The sequence below is a fragment of the Cyprinus carpio genome, chromosome B11 (genome assembly GCF_018340385.1).
Source record: "Cyprinus carpio isolate SPL01 chromosome B11, ASM1834038v1, whole genome shotgun sequence".
Taxonomy (NCBI): domain Eukaryota; kingdom Metazoa; phylum Chordata; class Actinopteri; order Cypriniformes; family Cyprinidae; genus Cyprinus; species Cyprinus carpio.
This window is the reverse complement of record NC_056607.1, coordinates 23,547,954-23,561,936: the sequence shown is the minus strand read 5'-3', so window position 1 is coordinate 23,561,936 and position 13,983 is coordinate 23,547,954. Positions and strand designations below refer to the sequence as shown.

At 34.5% G+C, this 13,983-nt stretch overlaps 1 protein-coding gene across 1 annotated transcript in view; it reads right to left on the bottom strand.

Moving 5' to 3' along the window:
• Positions 1-6,445, bottom strand: part of gli2b (GLI family zinc finger 2b) — an 85,101-nt gene extending 78,656 nt beyond the window's left edge. The window contains exon 1 of the mRNA XM_042734660.1: positions 6,116-6,445. The gene's annotated coding sequence lies outside the window, so the exon portion shown is untranslated. The remainder of the gene's footprint in view (positions 1-6,115) is intronic.
• Positions 6,446-13,983: the final 7,538 nt, after the last annotated feature.

Genomic DNA, 13,983 nt, shown 5'->3' with positions numbered 1-13,983 from the left:
TACAAACAATCTGAAAAGCTCATTTAAATGTGAAGAATTAATATAATATACTCTAAAATTAAACAGTAATATATAAACAATTATAATATATGTATACACACACACACACACACACACATATATATATATATAGATATATATATATATATATATATATATATATATATATATATATTTATATATATATAAATAGATAATTTTCTATATTTATAATTATATATAATTTCTATATTATAAATGACAGCTGTTTTTGTTCATATATTATAAATTATTTTTATTAAAATATTTTGAAAATAGAAATATAATGTTACAAAATTGTATATTTTATAAAAAATATTATTATAATATTATAAAAATATAATTTTTTTGAAAATATTATTATATAAGAAATTATAATATGAAAATATTATCATAACGTATATTTGACAATATAATTATATTAAATATTATAACATCTAATTCTTATACACACATGTATATATAACCATTTTTGTGCATATATATTATGAAATTAATTCTGTAAAAAACACAATTATCGATGTAATATAATACATTTACATTTTAATATATGTTAATAAAATACTAAATATATTATCAAATAAATTCTTAAGTAAAAATGTTTATGTATTAATTTACAATTATATTTAAATATAAACATATGGTATATTTATATATATATATATATATATATATATATATTATATATATATATATATCTATATATATATATATATATATATATATTTTTTTTTTTACATTTTATAAATAATAAATATTTTTGTGCATGTATTAAAACATAAATATTACAATTATTACAATTATATTTTGAAAATATTAGTAATATAATAATATATTAAATTATTAAATATTCATGTGTTAATATAATTTATTTAATATATTATGAAATAATGTTAAATACAAACTGCTTTCAACTTTAAATCTCTCAAGTATGCTGTTACCCTACAAGACATAAATGAGATTTCCCTAAAACAATTACTGGAGACTGAACTGAATGGAGAGCAAATACTGAAGACCACAACAACAACAACAAAAAATAAAAAAATAATAAATAAATAATTCTCTGATCTAAACAATATTGGTTTTTTAAAGACCAAAATCTGCAATGAGAATTCAGAGATTTCAACATGAACAAAATTATCTCTCATCAAATGATCTTGCATGTGAACTATTGACCTATTTGGGTCTGTTTTTAGAGAAACTTCTGACAGATAGTAGATATCTAAATACAATTCTAAAAAGTCTGGATACAGACCTGATCAAGAAGAAACAACAGCAAACTCAAGCAGGTCTTGACCTCTAGTCCTGTGATTGCAGAAGATAAATCATCACATGGACCTAACGGTGAGCAAACATGCTCCAGTGCAAAGACAAATAAATCACAGAGCCCTGTCTGTTTTACAATAACTGAATCTCAATAATGTAAACATCTGCACTGCGTGTCCGGATCTGTTGAACACGTCTGAACCGGCGCTAAGCCACGAGCCAAACCCTTGAGAAACCGCCGGGGATTTTCTGCTATCAGGCATTTGTCTGAAACATGTACGATTCTATCAGCGATGATGATCCGTGAGCATAAACCACGGCTCTCTGCTGTCAGAAGTTCTTTAGGTATTAAAGGAGTATCATCCGGTTACCGCATCCCTTCAGGAATTCATTAAGTCCCGAATCAAAGCCAGCCGAGATTCATAGCGAGCCGAGCATCTCCTCCTGCCCCCAGCGGCCCGCCGATCTTTGATTTCAAAGCGTCTCGTGGCGAGTGATGGCCTTTCAGGAGACGGCGATGCTCTGATTTCATTCTGTGTAATTAGATGGTGCTTGATGCGTGATTGTCTCTACTTGATGAAGGCTCGGATGCGGGATCTTTTTCCCAGGAGCTCTGAGTGGAGTCGTTGAATTAGTCCACTCTAATGCAGTTCTACAGTGCAGCGGGAGGTTTGCAACACACTTTTGTCTGAACGCCAAAGCTCAGATGCTTAGAGCTCATTCTGTAAAATGTCCACTGATGATAATTATGTATTGTGTAAAAAATATACACTATATCAAAAAAAACACCATATAAAAATATATATTTTTTAAAAAAAAAAAAGCAATCATTTTAATAAAATAATCTAGCTATGCATATATAATATATAAAATGAATGAATGAATTAAATAAGTAGCCAATATGAGTAAATAACCAATATGAGTAAATTTATATTAAGTATAAAATATGATGTGTATATATATATATACACACACACACACACACACACACATATATATATATATATATATATATATACACACACACACACACACACATATATATATATATATATATATATATATATATATGCTATTCTAGCTATGCATGAATAATAATATATAATTTTGGTGGGTTTAAGTATAGAGTGTACAAAATATATATTTAATAACTTGTTTATATTTGTGTGTGTGTGTGTGTATTTATTATAGTTATGGTTTAGAATATTTAAATTCAAATAAATATATACATAAATAAATATCTGAGGTTAACCTGATCAAGAAAATAACATTTAGTTGGCCAAATAAGGCCTGCCATTGAAATGATCAATTATTCAAATTGTCAAATTGTCAACTATGTTACCTGTCAACTCATACAATTTGTCCATAACATAGCTGACAATCTCACTAATAGGGAAAACATATTTTCTTTGTAATATAAAAATGGTGTTTAATGATTAAGATTGATTAAGTTACACTGATACAATATACTGTACCAATAGTTGTTTTACTGAGAAAGCATGTAAGCAATAAAATACTAGAAACAGGACTATTTCATAACGTCTCCCTGTACGATTCACCACAGAAAAACCCACAAGCCCAGCGGCACAGAGCGCAAAAACCACAGAGGAAGCTCAGCATGACATGTGAACAACATCCACAGCGCTCCCAGAGCCCAACGGCACAGACGCGGCCAATCAAAGCCAGCGATGCAGTTTACATCAGTGGCGGATCCACACCGACTCTTCAAAGAGCAACTTCACAACTCAACGAAAACCAGCCTCAGCTCCTCAAGCTGACCATTAAACATCAGCCCCGAGAAGAAATATCGATATCGAGCAGCGCCTCTCAACCCAAAAATACATGTCAGGTCTGTTCTGATAGAGTCACAGAGATGAATAACAACACAATGCTAAATGCACGGCAAAATACGATCATCAAAACATGAATAGCTACAAGAGCAGAAAAAATAAAATAAATAAATAAATAAAAATTAATAAAATATATATATATATACACACACACACACACACACACACAACTTTTTGGGGGGTTTAAAGTAAATAATAACAACTATTTTATAATATTAAATGTATATAACTTGTTTATATATAACATGTCCTATTGTAGCTATGCATATACGATTATATATGCATTTAAACCCCAAAATATACAAATTTGGGTTTAAAATAATATCCTCCAGCATACTGTTGAGTAATAAACTACAAAACACATTGAATTACTTATTTATATTTTTATATATAAAATAGGCTAACCTATGAATTTATTATGCATTTAAAAAACTATATATATATAATAACTTTTTATTTATTTATTTATCTATCTATTTTTGACACCTTAAGATGTGTGTGCAATCAAACTCAAGAATATTTTCACCTGACATGTAGAAGAAAGTCAAATCAGACTGATGTTGATGATGGACAGGTTGCGTGATGGCCTCATCCTCAAAAACCATGACTAAAACCACACAAGATCAAGGAAAATACAACCCAGACAGCATTAAATACAGGTTAAATGTATTACTAATGTCTCAGGTTTTGCTGGTTCTGTACAGTGAAGCAAAGCCACAAATAATTATGTTGCTTGAAAATTTTGCAACTAATTAGGAGACAGTCGTCATCAATCATGAAATCATTTAATGCCAGTGATTGGTTACACTGGTATATACAGTAGGGTGGCACCTTACGATCTGATTGGTTAAAACTGTGATGCTCGTTTGCACGGACACATTATAGATAGACTGTATCTGAAGGAACGGACAAAATCACATTCTTAAAAGTTCACAATTTTAAGCTTGCACTGATGGTGCAATGCAATCAACAAGAGACAATTATGCAGAGTGATTAAAACAAGCAGAAAGATTTCAAAAGGATAGCAAATCATCAGCAAATAACGTTTAGTTGATGGTCAAGCAGATACAACAATAAGAAGATAATAAAACTCCAGCAGTATCTTTTGTCCGGTATAAAACAACACACGTTTTCAAGGGTCAGCGGCTCTATTCATGCGCCACAATAGAGGGACTTCAGAGGAGCTCGACTTCCCCGGGATTCTTGACCTATTGACAGCGGACTGACCTGATATACTCCTGTGAGAAAGACTATTGTGCTCCGGAGTCAAGCAAGACAAACAAGAGGGGGGAAAAAGAGTTCCCTGCGGTCTCAAAGAGTCTTAAGTCAATCCTGAGCAAAGCCCTTCAGAACGGGACGTTAATGGTCATCAAACTCCAATCACTTTCAACCGGGTGTCACTTAAGAGGTCTAAAAGCATCCTATTCCAAAATGAAGGGGGTTTTCTAAAATATGCATGAAAAAGCATGAAATGTTTTAGTGCAGAGAGAAAAATTAAGATACTTCACATATGAAGTGGCCTTTTTTAACCAATTCTTAATTACCCTAAATCATTATGTAAAATTTGGAAATTGTCCTGAAATTCCTCCATAAATAGCCTGGAACTATGTGCACGGCTCCAGACATCTGGCACGGAATAAAAACAGCTTTAAGCAATTCTTCCATGGTTTGTTCACCTGGAAGCAGCTAATTGGTGGCGATGTGGCGAGCGCTGAATGCCGATTCTCTCTTGCTCTTGTCTTAACTTCTGAATCGTCTCGGCGGGGAGTTTTACTCAGTTTCCATTCAGGCCTCTGGTATTTTCAGCTCCTCTGCTTTCGCACCATTCGCTTCATTAAATTCTTCTCCAGTGAGAAAGGGCTTGACGGAGACTGAGAGAGCGGGATGTGTGAAAAAGGCTCCGGGGGAGATGAAAGAGGCCCCTGCGGCCCCGGGGCCCCGGTGACCATCAGCTCGGCCGGACCTGAATAATCCTGAATGGGCCTGTCGTTCTTTCACATCCTTTATTCTGACTGCTAGAACTCTTCATTGCGCACAATGGCAAATGCACTAAAACTGTTTTCTCATGCTAATGGATGTGAACTCACTCCCACCAAATGCTTTTTGCTTTTTCCTACAGTTATTTAAATGGGCCAATTAGAGCTTTTTTTTGAGCCTGTTATGGCTCCTCGTTTTCTATATCTCAGTGAATTTTTTTAACACGCAACAAGCGGCGTAACGGCCGAGAGAGATCACAGAAATCGATTGTATTTCAGGAGGAAAAGCAAACAGTAAACAGAGAAAGAAAAAGAAAGTCTGAAGAGCAAACATAGGGTCTTTGGATTCTCAACAGCTCTCTGAACTTCTGTTTGCATTCATTAGCCTCTATTACACTGTTTACTTAAGCTAGTATCAATCAAAAACGAGCAAGGCTATTTTAATGCCCCCCAAAATAAAAAAATGCACTTTTAGTGCATGCACATATTTTCCCTCCATAAAGTTAAACTTTAAAACTTTAGAAGGAAATTAAATTGCACATGCACTAAGAATTCTGGACTATGAAAAATTAAATGCACAAGCATTAATGAATAATCTAACGCATGCAGAGTCTTTCTAACACGCCTGGATGAGCAGATGTGTTTAGGACTGGTGCCTGGCACCTTCTGATCACATCTTCCCCCATATGGATCAAATTGCAGCAGAATGTTTGGGATTCCAGTGTCAGGAGTCAAACAAGAGTCAAAAAAGCAACTCTATTCGATTCTATAGCTCGTACTTTTAATGCAATTTAACTCCTAAAATTAACTCTTAAAGTAAGAGTTTTGTGTGCCAGAAAAAAAATAATAAAATAAAATAAAAACATGCAAAAGAGCCGATGGGATTTTCTTTCCATACGAGTCCATAAACAATAACACTAATGTAACAATAAAACTATTTTAAAAGCGTTAACTGTTCGTCAAACACGCACGTGCATTTATAACATGTTCATATGAATCACTCACCAGCTCTGAAGAGTGAATCAAACCTCCAAACTCGCACAAACACGATCAAACTCTTTCTTCAACTTTCTGGCTCCAGAAAACAGAAGCGCGTCCCGCGAACATCCATCAAAAACCCGAGCGAAGATCTGCGCGGAAAGCGTTCGGCGAAAGTTCAGCGGACACTCTCGGATTCTTCTTCTAACTTTTACGGTCCATCACTGAGAGCGAACGAAGGAAGTTTTCTTCTGCAGAATCATCGGAGAAGTTTGGGAAATAGAAACAACAGAAGAGTTTGGGAGCGCGACTGTTTGCGGCGAGACCCCCGGTGATCTGTTTTCAATGCTCTCTCTCTCTCTCTCTCTCTCTCTCTCTCTCTCTCTCTCTCTCTCTCTCTCTCATGGGTCGGGCTTCACACAGAATGATCGCACTGACAAAACTTACATCAAGTTTTTCTACAAGGTCATCCTGGAAAAGTCAAAGGCTGCATGCAAATTTTGCTATGAACTTTCTAAACACGTACAAAAAAAATATATATATATATTATTAAAACTTAATTAAAAAATAAATAAAATAAAAGTGCATTTAATTGAATTATTTATTTATTTATTATTCATTTATTTTATATAGGCTAATAGTGCTGAAAAGCAGGAAAACAGACCATCAATATCGATGCATTTCGTCCCAGATCTCACCCGCTTAAATCAGCCTCATTCATCACTTGTAGCTGACTGTGGGTCTGCATTTCGAATAGAAAATGGAAATGGGGTCAAAACTAATTCGTGTGAAGTTTACAGCAGATAAAACAACAATTAATTACGCTTAATTAACTCACTTAGACGTGAGCTGCTGGACTAAAATAGATTATGCTTAAATCACCATTAAAACCGGGTTATTTCGGTACACTTCAGTATACTGTAATTACACCTACCTTTAATATATAGTGCATATTAACATGATGATCCACATTTCAAGGTGTGCAATTTTCATGCAAAGAGGAAAATAGACATTTTGCTAAAAACTGTTTTCTTTATCATTTTTAATCAATGCATGAAATAATTTTAAAAGAAAAAAAAAAAAAGACAAATCTGAACTTAAAAGCGTGATTAGAAATTTATATTATATTAGACTAAGAAAACACTTACTGAACTTCCCAAAATGTATGGCAGTACGGGACATTAAATGTCTGTTAAAATGTATTATATTAATGATAAAACATGCTTTTAAATACAAGCTGATGGCAGCAGTATTTTAGAAATTGATTTTAAATTTGCACAAATCTGCTAGAATCCCATGTTAGTGCAATAAGTGTCTCTTAAGTAAGTAATCTTCATTGCATTTGGGGTGAACATGAGACAAGACAATGTGTGTGATATAGAGGCAAGAAGCCGTTGCACGCCGTACAGCTCTAATAATGACATCACCTCTCCGGCTCGCCATATGAGCTCATGTTTAGTGCACTAGCTAGTGATCATGCAACTCTACACTCTAAGGAAAAGAGGTAAAAATCTGTCACTAGGGCAGTTTGCTGTCAAAATGTACTAATATGTGCACTTTAGGCACTTATATGTACAATTTAATGTACTAATATTTTTCATTCAGGGGTAAATAAGGTACAAATATGTACCTTTTAGCTTTTGTACTCTAGGGTAGATACCTGAAAGTGTACAAAGATTTTAACTTTTTTGAAACACTAGTTTAACTCAAGACTTAATGCATTTGGATCAAATCTTGTAAGAATTATTTATGCATTAAGAGAGACCGGGGCTAGCTGTCACAAAGGAAAGTTTCCAGTCGAAGGTCCAAATGATTGAATCTAATGATTATTTTCTTTAGCACTGGTTTCGTTTGTTTCAAACACCTAATTCACATCTGCCTTAAATTATAATAATGCTTTGTTTTGTAATGATTCAATGCACGAAACTAAAATTCCAATAAATTCCACCAGATTTCAATTATATAGATTTAAACTGAAACGTTAAACGAGTATTTTCTATACATTTTAGGTTAACACAGGCTATAATTCTACTTATTTTACAATTACTATTATACTTGTTTTACAGCTTATTTCAACTGAAAAGCCTGTAAAAGGTTGCTAAATAGTAGATTTGAAATGTGACAGCATGCCACATAGTCAGTAAATGTTAAAGAACCACTGAAACCGTTTTTTCCTAAGCAATAATTGTGGAAAATGTTCAACAGCTTTTTAGTTAAAACTTAAGACTTGTGTTGACACAGAAATTGACTATATATTTATTTAACAGAGGAAAAAGGTGTGACAACTAGCCCCGGTCTCCTCTACAGCTCATTTTTCTACTCTGAATACAACTGTAATTTGTTCTTTCTTTTCTCTTTGTCCTGAGTCATCAGTTTCCTTTTTAATAAAGTGCCTAATAACCACAAAACACAGTCTAATTATTTTTCTGATGATGTATTTTATGAGTTTTAAATCAAATTGTTATCGCTCATCCACCCACCGCTCGTGACCTTCTCAAAATACATCTGACACCACAGAAACTCCCTCAGCATCCCGGAGATCCTTCCAATGAGCACGAGTCCTGTCAGAATCAGACTTCACGTGACCATCAGATGGACCTACTGAAGGGTCATTACTGTCATGAACAAGACCAGAGTTATGCGATAGCGCCATCTAGTGCTTGATGTTAGCAAGAGAGATGATGCAGAAGACTGATTTAAACTGTAAAGGGTTTATAAAACCATACTGAAGTCAATAAATGCATCACATTGAACAGACATACTCATCCAAAACCTTTGCATGACAGGAAACTGCTTTCAGACCGGCTTCACAGGCAGCATGACGTCACATCTGGAGGAAATTACAGTGAGCTTTAGAGAGAAATGCATGCATGATTAATAAATAAAAACAGAGCTTTTTTTTTTTTTTTTTTTGTTAGAAATGTATTTATTTTCATCGAAAAAGGGGCATTCATGCTTTATTTTAGCATTATTTATGGCCTACTAATATTGTTGTTATTAATATTTTCAATTAACTTTTATTTTTATATTTTCAGTTCTTTAAATTTTAGTTTAACCTTTAGTAGTTTTACGACTTTTTAGATATTACTACTTAGGTTTAATTTATTTTCATACAAATAAATAAATAAATAAATAAATAACTACTAGATTTGTTTTTTTTTTCAGTTAGTTGTTTAATTGCTTCAGCTTAAATTTATTTCAGTAATTTGCCAAGGCAACATTTGTAATGAATTTTTTTTCATCTAGTATTTTTATTTTATTTTTGTGTGTACACACACACACACACACACACACACACACACACACACACACACACACACACACACACACACACACACACATATTCAGCTTTATTTCAACATTAAAATAAGATTTTTAATAGATTTAGTTTTAGTTTAGCTGTAATTTATAATAACCCTGTTAACAAACTACTGTAAGAACGATATTTCTATAGCATTTTAAGTCTTTTAAGCTCTTCAAAGCTGCAATAATTTGCTAAAAATACAACAAAAAATATTTAATGAAAATATTACTACAAAAAATCATCATATTAGAATGATTTCTGAAGATCATGTGAAACTGAAGACTGGAGTAATGATGCTGACAATACAGCTTTGCATCACAGAAATACATTACACTTTAACAGAGATTCACATAGAAAACAGTTATTTTAAATTGTAATAGTATTTGGCAATATTACTGTTATCAAATAAATGCAGCCAAAAATCGTAAGTATTCCAAACTTTTGACACAAATACTTATCTAAAAATGGCACGCATAGGATTGTGGGATATCACGGGCAGCACTGGATTCTGAACATGCCTGATGTCTTTCTCTGTATATAAAGGGAACATTTTCCATCTTTCCCGGAGTATTTCACAGTAACTTTATCTTAGGCCCACATGCTGGATGACATTTGACCTTTAATATCCGCAGTTCTCCCGAGCGGCTTCCCGTTCCAGCGGTGTATTAAATCAGATATGCTGCGCTCATAATGAACGCCTCGTCCCAGCGCTGACCCCCGTGACCTCTGGGCTTCATATCTAATTGATTTAGATCCGGCCGTCGTGATTGAGCTCTAATGGATGACGTGTCGGTTCAGACGCTCCGGGGTGGGGTTCGCCGTGACCTCACAGCGCAGGCATGAGATGAAGGTGGAAACACGTCAGGATGGATGTGCAGATCGCAGCTTTAATCCGTGCAAAAGCACTTCATTAGTGTGGAAGCATTACAGCCAGATAACATCTGAAGATGCAGTGTGGATTAATTTCCAGAAACACGGACCGGGTGGGATCGTCCAGGATCGCTGGAACAGAAAACAGGACGTGCAATAAGAAATTAAACACTTTAAATGAAGTTATCATTGTTAGAAAACTACATTCGTTGACATGCTGTGTTATTTTAGCATTATTTATCATTTTTTGATTATGTTTATTGGTTTTTAACAAGAATAACATACATAATAACATATCAAAATTACATAAAAAATCAAATAATAATAATAAAACACAAATCGACTCCACCCCCAGGATAGTGTGCATACATAACAACAGCACTGTCTTTAATCCAATTAAGTAAGATAAATCTTCAGGCAATAAAAAACAACTTCTGAGCAAGAGTGTCGAGATACTGTGTACCAAACCTAGGATGAAGAGATAAAGGTCTTTACATAAAGTACAGTGGGTACGGAAAGTATTCAGACCCCGTTAAATTTTTCACTCTTTGTTATATTGCAGCCATTTGCTAAAATCATTTAAGTTAATTTTTTTCCTCATTTATGTACACACAGCACCCCATATTGACAGAAAAACACAGAATTGTTGACATTTTTGCAGATTTATTAAAAAAGAAAAATTAGATATCACATGGTCCTAAGTATTCAGACCCTTTGCTGTGACGCTCATATATTTAACTCAGGTGCTGTCCATTTCTTCTGATCATCCTTGAGATGGTTCTACACCTTCATTTGAGTCCAGCTGTGTTTGATTATACTGATTGGACTTGATTAGGAAAGCCACACACCCTGTCTATATAAGACCTTACAGCTCACAGTGCATGTCAGAGCAAATGAGAATCATGAGGTCAAAGGAACTGCCTGAAGAGCTCAGAGACAGAACTGTGGCAAGGCACAGATCTGGCCAAGGTTACAAAAAAAATTTCTGCTGCACTTAAGGTTCCTAAGAGCACAGTGGCCTCCATAATCCTTAAATGGAAGACGTTTGGGACGACCAGAACCCTTCCTAGAGCTGGGCCGTCCGGCCAAACTGAGCTATCGGGGGGAAGAGCCCTTGGTGAGAGAAGTAAAGAAGAACCCAAAGATCACTGTGGCTGAGCACCAGAGATGCAGTCCGGAGATGGGAGAAAGTTGTAGAAAGTCAACCATCACTGCAGCCCTCCACCAGTCGGGGCTTTATGGCAGCGTGGCCCGACGGAAGCCTCTCCTCAGTGCAAGACACATGAAAAAAACACCTGAAGGACTCCAAGATGGTGAGAAATAAGATTATCTGGTCTGATGAGACCAAGATAGAACTTTTTGGCCTTAATTCTAAGAGGTATGAGTGGAGAAAACCAGGCACTGCTCATCACCTGTCCAACACAGTCCCAACAGTGAAGCATGGTGGTGGCAGCATCATGCTGTGAGGGTGTTTTTCAGCTGCAGGGACAGGACGACTGGTTGCAATCGAGGGAAAGATGAATGCGGCCAAGTACAGGGATATCCTGGACGAAAACCTTCTCCAGAGTGCTCAGGACCTCAGACTGGGCCAAAGGTTCACCTTCCAACAAGACAATGACCCTAAGCACACAGCTAAAATAACGAAGGAGTGGCTTCACAAAAACTCTGTGACTGTTCTTGAATGGCCCAGCCAGAGCCCTGACTTAAACCCAATTGAGCATCTCTGGAGAGATCTGAAAATGGCTGTCCACCAACATTTACCATCCAACCTGACAGAACTGGAGAGGATCTGCAAGGAGGAATGACAGAGGATCCCCAAATCCAGGTGTGAAAAACTTGTTGCATCTTTCCCAAAAAGACTCATGGCTGTATTAGATCAAAAGGTGCTTCTACTAAATACTGAGCAAAGGGTCTGAATACTTATGACCATGTGATATTTCAGTTTTTCTTTTTTAATAAATCTGCAAAAATGTCAACAATTCTGTGTTTTTCTGTCAATATGGGGTGCTGTGTGTACATTAATGAGGAAACAAAAAGAACTTAAATGATTTTAGCAAATGGCTGCAATATAACAAAGAGTGAAAAATTTGAGGGGGTCTGAATACTTTCCGTACCCACTGTATAACCAAATATAATCTTCTTTGAACCTGGCTCCAGAATCGTGAGATTAACGGACAGAACCTACTCTTACACTTTGAACAAACTAATGACCTTTGCGGATTCATTTTGTTAAGAATGTATGTGTGGAGTAAGAACATATAAAACTGAAGTGTTTAAAACATACGAGTTCAGCTGAATGATAAAGTTTAGCCTCTTTAACTGTATGTAGTTCTGCTGTTTTGTGTTCATCTGCTCTTTTTACACTGACTATCACTCTATACAGACTAATAAAATCAAAAGCCTGTATAGTGATCGGTGAAAAGGCTTTTCGATACACAGAATCAGTTCACGATTCAAATAATGATTCACTGTTTCGAAACACTCCAGTCGAAATGTATGTCTCGAATCATTTGATTCAGATCAGGTCTTCTGAGCGCATATCGCACTTTTTTAATTTATTTAGTTTTTCCTTTTTTATTAAAGGCATTAAAGTTACAAAACAAAGAAAAATGAAATAACACAAAACACAAAACCTTAACTATGGTTTAACTATAGTAAAAGTGTAACTATGTATTTTTTATAACCACAGTTTTACTTCAAATACTATGGTTAAACTGTGGTTAGTGTAGCAAAACCATGGTTCATTTGTGGTTAACATGGTTTACCAAGTGTTTAGTAAACTTTTTTTTTTTTTTTTTACTTTCAAAAGAGCACACATATGAACATAGAGATGTTGTTTTCACTGCTTTAGGATTAACAGAACTCTGAATAGTTTGCTTGTACTCGTCTAGATCAACTTTGAATACAGAAGAGAGAGATTTAGAGACAGATTTTTGTTTATGTATGTGAAATTTAGCTGACAGGAAACACAAATTAAAGTTATATTTTCTTATATTCTCTTCTGAGTGGTTAAACAATCCAAAGAAAACATCTTTAAAGCAGAAAGAAAAGTCACTTAGAAGATGAGATCGGATGAACGTGAAACAAATCTGGCCAGAGTTTCTCTTTATCTATAATGGGGAAAAAATATGTACACACACACACACACACACACACACACACACACACACACACACACACACACACACACACACACATATACATATACATATATATACAAAAAATAAATAAATAAATAAAATTACTAAAACTTTAACTAAAATTAAAAAAAATGTACTATTAAAATAAAAAATGAAATAATTGACTAATTACTATATCTTCTTCTATGATTTGATTCTAAAATACCCCCCCCCCCAAAAAAAAAAAATAAAAATACAAATAAATAAACATTGGTGAGATCTGCAATTTACATCCATTTAAAAAAAAAATAAAATAAAACATAAATTCTGCCATTTTCAATTATGTTGAAATCATACTTTTTCAGGTTCGATCCTACAGTGTTTTTTCACAGATTTTTCATACAATAAACGATTTCTGTGAAATGCAAACGCAAAGTTGACACTGATGGATGGCAACAATGCAGTGATTTTGTATATTATAACTTATGATCTAGTTTTGCTCTCGTCTGATTCTCTGAATCATGTTTACGTCAAAGTATCTAAAGCCTGGCCCTATAACTGCTGCACAACTACATGTTTTATTTGATTCTTTACTGCACTTA